The following is an 11194-nucleotide window of genomic DNA, read 5'->3' on the forward strand; positions in this document are numbered from 1 at the left end:
ACCGACACTTATGTCTTCTCTATTTTTTTTTTTTTTTTAGAAAAGCAAGTGAGAATTTATTGACTGCAGCAAAAGCATACTTATATCTTATCTTTTTTATAACAACTATTCTTATGGGGGTGAGGTGTACCTCAATGTGGTTTTGATTTGCTTTCCCTGATGATTAGTGATATCGGACACCTTTTCATGCATCTGTTGGCCATTCGTGTCTTCTTTGGAAAAATGACTATTTGGAACCTCTGTCCATTTTTAAATTGGGTTATTTGGGGGGGGGGGTTTGCACTTCGGTTGCATAAGTTCCTTATATATTTTGGATATACATCCATTACCTAATATATACTTTGCAAATATTTTCTCCTATTCTATGGGTTGCCTTTTCATCCTGTTGATTGCTTCTTTGCTGTGCAGAAGCCTTCGGTTTGATATAGACCCACTTGTTCATATATTTTTTTAAATTGTTGCTTGTGCTTTTATTATCACATCCAAAAAATTGTTGCCAAGTCCAATGTCAAAGAACTTTCCCCTGTTTTCCTCCAGGAGTTTTGGTTTCAGGTCTTACATTCAAGTCTTTAACCCATTTTGAGTTAATTTTTACAAATGGTGTTAAGATAGTGCAATTTTATTCTTTTGCATGTGAACATCCAGTTTTCCCAGCACCACTTATTGAAAAGACGTATCTTTTCCCCATTCAGTATTCTTGGCTTCCTTGTCAGATATCAGTCAATGATCTACGTCTAGGTTTATTTGAGGGCTCTCTTCAGACTCCTGTTGCTCTCTTGGCTTGTGGCTTGTGCTTGGCTCTCTTACAGTCATCCCGATGGCCTGTAACCATGCAGACCCCACACGCTATGTCCTAATGGACTGTGGAAAACACAGGCGAAGCTGGCCTGGTGCTGGCCTGGACTCGGCTCCAACATGGAAAGGAAATTCTGGACACTGGCTCTGATTTTAGCTCTTCTGAAACCCCAGTTACACTTCTTCTATGACTGAGTATTTGGAAATCCAGGGGGGTTATTCTACAGAAATAAGGCTTTCTACTATATCTCTTACTCGCCTTAGCGCCTCGGGAAAGTCTTATTCCAGCAGTATCCCAAGAATCCCACTTCCACAAGCAACTGGGGGAGATGAGCCCCTTTCCTGCCCTGTAACATTTTGGTTACTACTGCTTTGTGGTATAGTTTGAAATCAGGAAGTATGGTGTCTCCCGCTTTGTTTTTCTTTCTCAATATTGTTTTGGCTATTCCTGTTTTTTGTTTTTGTTTTTGTTTCTTTTTGTGGTTCCATACAAGTTTTAGTATTTTTTTATGTTCTTTGAAAAATGACATTGGAATTTTGGTAGGAATTGCATTGAATCTATAAATGACTTCAGGTATTATGGGCATTTTAACAATATTACTTCTCATCCATGAACATGGGATTCTTCAATTTCTTTCATTAATATCTCACTATTTTCAGTGTACAGATCTTTCACCTCCTTGGTTAAATTTATTTGTGTTTTATTAATTTTTTTTTATTCTAGTGTAATGGAATTGTTTTCTTTATTTTTCATTCAGAAACAAAACTGTACCCTGCAGGTTTACTTAATTTGTTGATTAGTTTTAACAGCATTTTGGTGGTATCTTTAGGGTTTTTTATATATAAGATCATACATGTCATCTGCAACAGAGTCAATTATATGTCTTCCTTTCTTTTTACCTAATTGCTCTGGCTAGGACTTCCAGTACTGTGTTGAATAGGACAAAGCTCATCATCTCTGCTTCTTTCTCCATTAGGATCAATTTTCTCCCAGGAGGCTCTTCATTGACTCATGCTTACATTTTTTTGGCAAGAACTGCCCCATGGTTTTCCAGATGTGCACAGGAATGTATGAATCAGGCCAGAAGTGCACTGATGAGTCTCAGAAGGTAGTTTCTGCTGTATTAGTAAAGCATCTAGCCTTCAAAATTGACGACAACCACAAGTCCTGAACTTGACCTCCTTAATTGAGATACACAAAGTAGGGCATTTCAAAGTCATTTACACCTGGATTTGAACTCCAACTCTATTGATTATCTGTTTACAATTTTATTGATTTTTTTGTTGTTGTTACTCTAATTCTTATTATTTCTTTTTTCTGCTTACTTTGGATTTAGTTTGCATTTTTTTCTAGTTTCCTAAGGTGGAAACTCAGATTGCTGATTTCAGATCTTTCTCTTTTTCTAATATATGTATTCAATAGTATAAATTTTTCTCTAAAAATTGCTCTTACTGCATTCCTCACATTTTGGTAAGTTGTGTTTTCCTTCTCACTTAGTTCAAAATATTTTTAAATTTCTCTTGAGATTTCTTCTTTGACCCATGTGTTACTTAGTAGTGTGGTTCTCTCTCTCTCTCTCTTTTTCTCTCTCCCTCTCTCCTTTCTCTTCCTTCCTTCCTTCCTTCCTTCCTTCCTTCCTTCCTTCCTTCCTCCCTCCCTCTCTTCCTCCCTCCCTCCTTCCCTCCCTCCCTCCCTTCCTCTCACTCTCTCTCTCTCTCTCTCTCTCTTTCTTTCTTTCTTTCTTTCTTCCTTTCTTCCACATATAAGAGAGATCAGATAATATTTATTTCCCATCAACCTTATTTCCATTTTCTGTTTAAGAGTCTGTGGAAGAATAGCTTCAGACCACTCAGTGGTTGTTCCCTCCCATTCAGTGGCCTGAGCGGTGGGGGCTGCAGGCCGGTCTTCTGTGGCAGGCTGAGCTCCAGTCTTCAGTGGGAAACTGCTGAACAGGCACAGAGGGCACCTGAGCCTCCAGACCAGTCTGCAACCTTGGGCTGGGCAGCCGTGAACTTGAGAGGTGGAGCAGTCCATTCACCTTGAAATTTCTCTTTGGCCACAGCCTTTTTTTTTTTTTTTTTTTTAAAGCAGTGGCCTGTTCTTCCTTTTTAGTCTCTACAGGATCTCTGTGGAAATAGAGATCCGGCATGACCTCCTGCAGAGAGATGGTGCCAGGCATGCACAGAACTTCCCGGACCCCAGCATCTGTCACATTAGAGTCGCTGAGTGAGCTCCTTTGTTGTTGTACTTGATGGCAATGTCCACACAGTGTAGACGAGGGTCTGTGTTACACCGGGCACTGGTAGGTGGGTTAACATAAGACACCTCAGTGAAAGGGTGGTCTTCAGTCCTGGGATCAATAACCACCAGAAGCTGTGGCTTCCAGAAGGCTGTCTAGATCTGGTCAGCAAAGATTCCAGCAAAGTGGCAGCAAAAGAGGTGGCTCCAAAGGCAGCAGCAAACTCCAGCACAGCCTGTTGGCCATTATTCCGGAAGAATATGACACTGACACCGGACAGTAGTTCAATGGCATGAACCGTCAGAAGCAGCTTCTCTCAGGGTCTCTTCAGATTTATGGTGAAGACGCCGTCACTTTTCCTCCTGTAGATGCATGTTCCATTTGGAAGTCCAGGTTGGTGCCACCTAAGTGGGTTCCTGCTGCAAGGAATTGGAGGATCTCCTCCTCCTTCATCTGTAGGACATCAAAGGCTCCAAACATGGTGGAAGTTCCCCTTTATATTATGATAGGAACCCAGAACAACGCCACATGGACACCTCTCTGGGCAGCACAGAAAGGCTATAAGTGTATAACTGTAATTTTTCAGCTATCTTTCTGTTATTGATTTCTAGTTTAATTCCACTGTGATCCGAGAGCAGACATCAAATGATTTCTATTTTTAAAAATTTGTGAAGGTGTGTTTTACAGCCCAGAATATGTTCTCTCTTGGTCAGAACTCCATGTGAGCTTGAGGAGAATGTGTATGCTGCTGTGGTTGGATGAAGCAGTCTATCGATGTCAGTTATATCCAGTTGATAGATAGTGTTGTTGAGTTCAATTATGTCTCTATTGATTTTCTGCCTGCTGGATCTGTCCATTTGTGATAGAGGGGTGTTGAAGTCTACACTTTTGATAGTGGATTCATCTGTTTCTCCTTGCAGTTCTATTAGTTTTTGCTTCACATAGTTTGACAGTCTGTTATTATGTACATACATGTTAAGGGTTGTTATGTCTTCTTGGAGAATTGACCCCTAATGCCATTCTTTATCTCTGATCCATTTTCTTGCTTTGAAGTCTGCCCTGTCTAAAATAAATATAGTTATACTTGTTTTCTTTTGATTAGTGTTAGCTGGTATATTTTCGTCATCCATTCGCTTTTTATTTTGTTTTATCTTTATATTGAGGTAAAATTGACACACATTATATTAGTTTCAGGTGTACGACATGATTCCATATTTGTATATATTACAGAATGATCACCACAATAAGTCTCATTATCATCCATCACCATATGTAGTAACAGAATTTGGTTTCTCGTGATGAGAACTTTTAAGATCTTCTCTCTTAGCAGTTTTCAAGTATACAACACAGTATTATTAACTATAGTTGTCATGCTGTACATCACATCTTCATGACTTATTTATTTTGTAACTGGAAGTTTGTACCTTTTTACTCCCTTCACCCATTTTGCCTTCTCCCTCCTCTGGCAACCACTAATCGATTCTCTGTATCTCTGAGTGTGTGTGTGTGTGTGTGTGTGTGTGCGCGCGCGCGCGCGGTTTTTTGTTTTTTTTTAAAGATTCCACATATAAGAGAGATCAGATAGTATTTATTTTCTCTGACTCATTTCACTGAGCATGATTCTCTTTAGATCCATCATGTTTCACAAATGGCAAGATTCCATTTCTTTTTATGACTGAATAGTATTCCATTGTGTATATATACACCACATTTTATCTTTTCATCTGTTGGTGGACTCATAGGCTGTTTCCATATCTTGGCTATTGTAAATAATGCTGCAGTGAACATGGGGGGGCATATCTTTTTTTGAGTTAGTACTTTTGTTTTCGTTGGATAAATACCTAGAAGTGGAATTGCTAGATCACACAGCAGCTCTATTTTTAATTCTTTTGAGGAACCCTTATACTGTTTTCGATAGTGGCAGCACCAATTTGCATTTCCACCAACAGTGCACAAGGGGTCCTTTTTCTCCACATTCTCACCACTGCTTGCTATTTCTAGTCTTTTTGGTAATAACCTTTCTAACAGGTGTGAAATGATTTTTTATTGTGGTTTTGATTTGCCTTCCCTTGATTGATTAGTGATGTCAAGCATCTTTTCATGTATCTGTTGGTCATTTGTATGTCTTCTTGGGAAAAATGTCTATTTAGTGCTCTGCCCATTTTTAAGTTGGATTGTTTGTTTTGCTATTGAGTTATTTATGTATTTTGAATATTAACTCCTTATGGTAGGTATATGATTTGCAAATACTTTCTCCCATTATCAAAATGCCTTTTCATTATGATAATGGTTTTCCTTTGCTGTGCAGAAATTTTTTTGCTTGCTGTAGTCCCACTTGTTTTATTTTGCCTTTGTTTTTGGTGTCAAATCTAAAAAAATCCCTGCCAAGACCAATGTCAAAAAGCTTACCATATATATTTTCTTCTAGAGTTTCATGTCTTATTCAAGTCATTAATCCATTTTGAGCTAATTTCATGTATGTTGCATGATAGTAGTTTAGTTTCATTCTTTTGCATGTGTCTGTACAGTTCTTCCAACACCATTTACTGAAGAGGCTATCCTTTTCCTATTGTATATTATTGGCTCTTTTCTTGTAAATTAATTGATCACATAAGCATGGATTTATTTCTGGGTTCTCTATTCTGCTCCATTGATATGTATCTATTTGTATGCCATTATCATACTGGCTTGATTACTATAGCTTTGTGATATAGTTTGAAACCAGAGAGTGTGATGTCTCCAGCTTTTCCTGTGGTTCCAAACAAATTTTAGGATTATTTGTTCTATTTCTAAGGAAAAAAAACAAACCATTGGCATTTTGATAGGAATTGAATGTGTAGATTGTTTTGGTAGTTAATATTAATTCTTTCAATCCATGAGCATGGTACATACTTTCATTTATTTGTGTCTTCTTCAGTTTTTTCACCAATGTCTTAGAGTTGTCAGTGTACAGGTTTTTCACTTCCTTTGTTAAATTTTTCCCTAGGTATTCTATTCTTTTTGGTGCAATTGTACATGGAATTGTTTTCTTAATTCGTCTTTCAGATAGTTTATTTTTAGTGTATAGAAATACAACAGACTTCTGTATATTGATTTTGTATCCTGAATCTTTACTGAATTCATGTATTACTTGTAACATTTTTTTTGGGTAGAGTTTTTAGGGTTTTCTATATGTAACATCATGTTATCTGCAAATAGTGATAGTTTTACTTCTTCCATTATAATTTGGAAGCCTTTCCATCCAGTCACTCGTAATCTATACCTGTCTTTATATTTAAAGTGAGTTTCTTGAGCTTCTGGGTTGGTGAACACCTGGGGACTTGGGGATTGTGGTGCACCTAGAGAAAGCATGCAAGCTACTTACTACCCTTCCCCCATACCTAGCTCTATGCAGCAATTCCATCTGACTGTTCTTGAGTTATATGCTTTTATAATTAACTGGTGATCTCATTGTCTATCAGAGAGACATGGAACAAGAAGATGCAGTAGAAACAGTCAAAACTAGGGAGACTAAGTCATCTGTCATCCTGACAAGATCTTTCCATGTCTTCATGATCAGTAACATTGACCTTGACATTGATGATTCCTTCAACCTATTGGTGAAAACGGCACTTAATTTGCTTTGCTTTAGTCTGATGATAGTGGTGACTAGAGTGTACTGTAAGTAGAGACCCTAGATCCTAACATGAGTTATAAGAACTCATGGGACGACACATGGTGCACTTTTAGGAGGTTGGAGTGGAAGGACTATTACTTGTCCATCAGGTTTCTCGTTGATTTTTGTAAATGGGGAGGACAGTTCTTGGTCCAGTAAAACTATGAAGGTTACATGTAAAATTTTTTTGCAAGCAAATTTTATTTCTGTCAAATGTATTCTTTATTTTTTTAAGTATGTTAGAATTTGATTTTTAAAAAATCTGATGACTCTAGGTGTTGTCATCCATTTGTTAAGTAAGTGATCTCTAGCAGATATGTTTCAAATGCTAGTAAAGAAACCAAATGAAGAGTTTGCTTAATACACTGATTCTGGTTTTTTCATTTTCTCTTGGGCTGATTATTCAAATTGACAAACTGGCAGGAGATAGGAAAAAATACTTAATTTATGTGTTCCATTATAGGATAAGTACACAAAAGTTTTCTCAAAAATTATTGTATGATTGCATAGCAAAATAGCAAAATTTGCCAATATGCTATTCAATGTGCATCCCTAAGTAAGTTACTGGGGTAGAGAAGAAGCCATTTACATTAGTGCAAGGTAAATAGAAAGTCTAAATGAAGGTAAGTACTATTATTCTTCACCAAATTCGATGTTATTCAGGTGCAAATACAGGAAATGTATTTTTAATAACAAAAGATAGCTTAAAGTAACAAAAAATATGATCACTAAAAACTGCAGACACTGACCTGCTGTTAAGAATGCTAACTTGAGCCCTAGCTGGCTTGGCTCAATGGATAAAGTGTCATCCTGTGGACTGAAGGGTCCCAGGTTCGATTCCAGCCAAGGGCACATGCCTGATTGCTGGCTCAATCCCCAGTGGGGGTGTGTGTAGGGGGCAGCCAATAAATGATTCTCTCATCATTGATGTGTTTATCTCTCTCTCCTTCTCCCTTCCTCTCTGAAACCAATAAAGAAATATATTAAAAAATATATATATATTAAAAAAAGAATGCTAACTTGAAAATAAAATAAATATGGCAGATAGCTTTCCCATTTCCCCATCTACTGCTAAAACACATACTGACTTGGGCCCAAGGGTTTTGTCTAATTGCAAATAATTTTGAGAACACTGAAAATTTGTTATGCAAATAATTATGCACACATACACTCTGTGGCTTTAAATGGGTCAAGTGTAAGAAATAAATTTTGGCCCCAGAATTAGCAACACAGAAGAGGCGTCATGCATGTACCCGAGGGAGGCCAGGGAACTCTTGCTGAAGATTCTGCTGTCAATGGTGCTCTGCACTGACCCCTCCTCAAGCTCCTGACTCTGCAGGGCCCATCTCCTGAAGATACTCAAGAGTGACAGCGGTCCCTAAGTGGAGCTTTATGCCCACTTGAATGGATCCATTAGTTCTCATACCATGAAGATATTAATAGCTAAGAAACCAGGCCTTAACATTCATGATCTGATGACTATGATTGATAGTCATATTCCTCTTAGTACACCATCCACAACTCCCTTTGAAGAATAGCAGCCAAGTAGCATGGGCTTCATCACCAATAACTTACTCATGGTGGCTGCTCAGTAATGTCTTAAATTTAAAAAAAATTAAATTTCTTAATGTCCCATGTATCACATACCACTTATAAAATCTTACTATTAAAATAAATAGTAATTTGATTTTAAAAAAATTAAGTGTGGAAACATGGCCTCCGTACAGGGGTTCAAGCTAGTCTAAGCGGCCATATTCTGCTTGAGAGGTGATTCACATTTGCTGTTTTGAGGAGTCAAGTTGAAATTAAGTGATCCTTGATAGTTGTTGGAAAGTGAGGTGAAAGTATTCTACTTGATAATATCTTACAGAAATTCCAACAAATATGAGAATGTGCCAGAAAAGAACTTTAGAAGAATGTTTCCAGATGTTTCAGATTATTTATCAGCTTACTACCAGCCCTGAAGATATTCTAATGGTCACAAAAGATGTCATTAAAGAATTTGCAGGTGGTGGTGTCAAGTACCTGGAGCTAAGGGGGTACATCTAGATCCGAAAATGCTACAGGAATGACTAAAAGGACTTAGGTGGAATCTGTACTTGAGAGTATGAAACAGTCTAAACAAGAAAACTTAGACATTGATGTTAAGTATTTGATATCAATTGACAGAAGAGGTGGCCCTTCAGTGGCTAAGGAGACTAGTAACTTTCTGAAGCATTCTTCCTTTCTACTGAAGATACAGTTTTTGGCCTTGCCCTCAGTGGAGACCCTATAGCTGGGCAAGCAAAGATTTCTTGGAAGTTCTTTTAGGAAAAAAAAAAGGGGGGGGGGGAGCAGTTCTGAAGTTGGCATTGCATCTTCCAGAGATTCCAACCCCCCCAAAGAAACACAAATACTTCTGGATCTGCTTCCCAACAGATGGAGCATGGGACGTTTTTTCCACTCCTCTGAGGCAGAGGGGGTGGGGCGGGGGAGGGCGGGGCCGGTTCCTGGATCTGCTGGACTTTGTGAGGAAATACCAGATACTGCAGGAACTCTGTTTGACCTCAAGTATCAAAAGTCAGACAGTTCCCGCTTATCACTAGCATCGTTTCGGATTCCTACAGCATTGCTCATCCTTCTGTGAACTGTACCGATGATAGGGGTGTTTTTTTGCTATAGAACTTTCCCAAGAGTACTTAGCTGGCAGTTGAAAATTTAATTGGACCCAGTCTCAGGTATGGGATCTGTCTTGTGAATCCATCATCTACATCTTTGCTTCTGACAGCACCAGGTCTGAACTAAAGCCCAAAGTGTGACACTTTTAAAGCTGGAACGACGTGAATTCCTTTTGAATGTGTTGCAACCAAAATCTTCCAGCATATTCCTCTTAGTAAACCATCCACCGCTCCCTCTGAAAAACAGCAGCCAAGTAGCATGGGCTCTATCGCCAATACCTTACGGTGGCTATACCTTACGGTGGCTGTACCTTATGGTGGCTGCTCAGTTAATTGGAAAAAAAAGAAAAATTTTATTTTTTTTATTTTTCAAAGTTCCATGCATCACATACCACTTACAAACATTTTCCAACTATTAAAATAAAGAGGACCTCTTGATAATTTGAGTTTTAAAAAATTAAGTTGTGGGAACATGGCCTCCGCACAGGGGTTCAGCTCGTCTAACCAGCCGTACGCTGCTTGAGAGGTGATCCACATTTGCTATTTTGAGGCGTTATGTTGAAACGAAGTGGTTCTAGAACTTGTTGGAAAGTGAGGTGAAAGTTTTCTACTTGATGATATCTTACAGATATCCCAACAAATATGAGAATGTGACAGAGTTCGCATTGTATGAAGATGCCCGAAAGGATATTACTGCAAAGCCATATGCCAAATAGACCCTGGCGACGCTGCAGTTTTACAGGTGATGTTAATATGAGATCAAAAAGTAGTTTTCCCTTTTCTGAAATCTAGGCCTGTTCATTATAGTTGCATTGTTAACAGCAAGCAAAAGAAGCAACATTGAGCTCAGACTGCTGGCTCTATGGCTTAATCCCTGTAGAATCAGAGGAGGGATTCAAGTTTCTGTTCGGAACACCCTAAAACATTGGTTTCAGAGCCACAGTGTAACTATTTATGTTGGTTATTCATGCTCTTTGGGGGGAATTATGCCCAAGACACCCCTAAACAAACAAGAAGCGACTTAAAGGTTATGTTAGTTAACAGACTATTATAGTAAATTACTACAGATGCTGACTCTGGAAGCATATAAATAGTATCAACCAGTTGGCCTTCCCTGAGCGCCTGCTTTGGAGTGGGAGAGGCTGGACTTCGCACTCAGAGGGACACTAACTGTTTAGTGGGCTGATTATGCGCTTTCCCAAGTAACGTATGGCTCGTAGGAGCAAATTGCGCATCTGGAAAAAAATGCAGCAAAAATATTAACGAATAGGCATTAATTTTTACTTCATATTTGATGAATCAAACCATTTTCTTTATTTTGCATGCTGTTTTATAGTAGACTTAGCGAAAGACTTTAAGTATTAAGTTATTACCAACACTCATAAAACAGTCCAATAAAATATAATGTCAATATATGGCAAATTAAAATTAAACAATATTTCCAACATATCTGTCAGAAATTTACATATAGAATGTCTCATGTTGCACTCTTACAGGCATCAGAGATAATGGGTGGTTTTATTCAACATGCACAGAATATGTATTTTTGAATCATAAATCTATTTAAATAAAACAGGTTTTAAATGTTTACTTACTTATGTATTCCATACTTGTTACTTTGAGAAAGCAAAACAGCATTCCTGATCAAGGTACATTATTTTTTAATTTTTATTTTTAAAATGTATTTTATTGATTTTTTTACAGAGAGGAAGGGAGAGGGATAGAGAGTTATAAACATCGATGAGAGAGAAACATGGATCAGCTGCCTCCTGCACACCCCCTACTGGGATGTGCCTGCAACCAAGGTACATGCCTTTGACCAGAATTGAACCTGGGACTCTTCAGTC

The 11194-nt window shown here is 38.1% G+C and overlaps 2 pseudogenes across 2 annotated transcripts; one reads left to right on the forward strand and one right to left on the reverse strand.

Moving 5' to 3' along the window:
• Positions 1-1931: 1931 nt before the first annotated feature.
• Positions 1932-3515, reverse strand: LOC307106533 (small ribosomal subunit protein uS2B-like; annotated as a pseudogene). Its single transcript has 2 exons — positions 2595-3515; positions 1932-1977 (listed from the first exon to the last, which is right to left on the reverse strand). The product of its transcript is annotated as a small ribosomal subunit protein uS2B-like (transcript).
• A 2987-nt stretch (positions 3516-6502) lies between these two features.
• LOC307106534 (N6-Methyl-AMP deaminase-like) lies at positions 6503-10063 on the forward strand (annotated as a pseudogene). The gene is made up of 4 exons: positions 6503-6695; positions 8074-8181; positions 8561-9034; positions 9976-10063. The product of its transcript is annotated as a N6-Methyl-AMP deaminase-like (transcript).
• Positions 10064-11194: the final 1131 nt, after the last annotated feature.

Source organism: Cnephaeus nilssonii, assembly GCF_951640355.1.
Source record: "Cnephaeus nilssonii genome assembly, chromosome: 10".
Lineage (NCBI taxonomy): Eukaryota > Metazoa > Chordata > Mammalia > Chiroptera > Vespertilionidae > Cnephaeus > Cnephaeus nilssonii.